Here is a 236-nt window from a genome sequence, read left to right on the forward strand (position 1 = left end):
CGCTGGTGGTCGCAGATACTTTCTAGGAACTCTCGAGGACCTACTGCTGGACGCTATTATCAACCGCCGTCTTCGCAAAGAGAAGGTCAGACGAGAATGGATTGGGCTGGCTGCACGTGAGCTTTACGGATCGCTGGATGAATATGGATCTGCTGTTGTGGCGTCTAATGCTTGGATTTCTAAGTTTATGAAGCGCAATGATCTCTCACTGCGCAAGAGAACAAATTTAACAGTTT

Source organism: Plasmopara halstedii (genome assembly GCF_900000015.1).
Source record: "Plasmopara halstedii genome assembly, contig: Scaffold_289, whole genome shotgun sequence".
NCBI classification, from domain to species: domain Eukaryota; phylum Oomycota; class Peronosporomycetes; order Peronosporales; family Peronosporaceae; genus Plasmopara; species Plasmopara halstedii.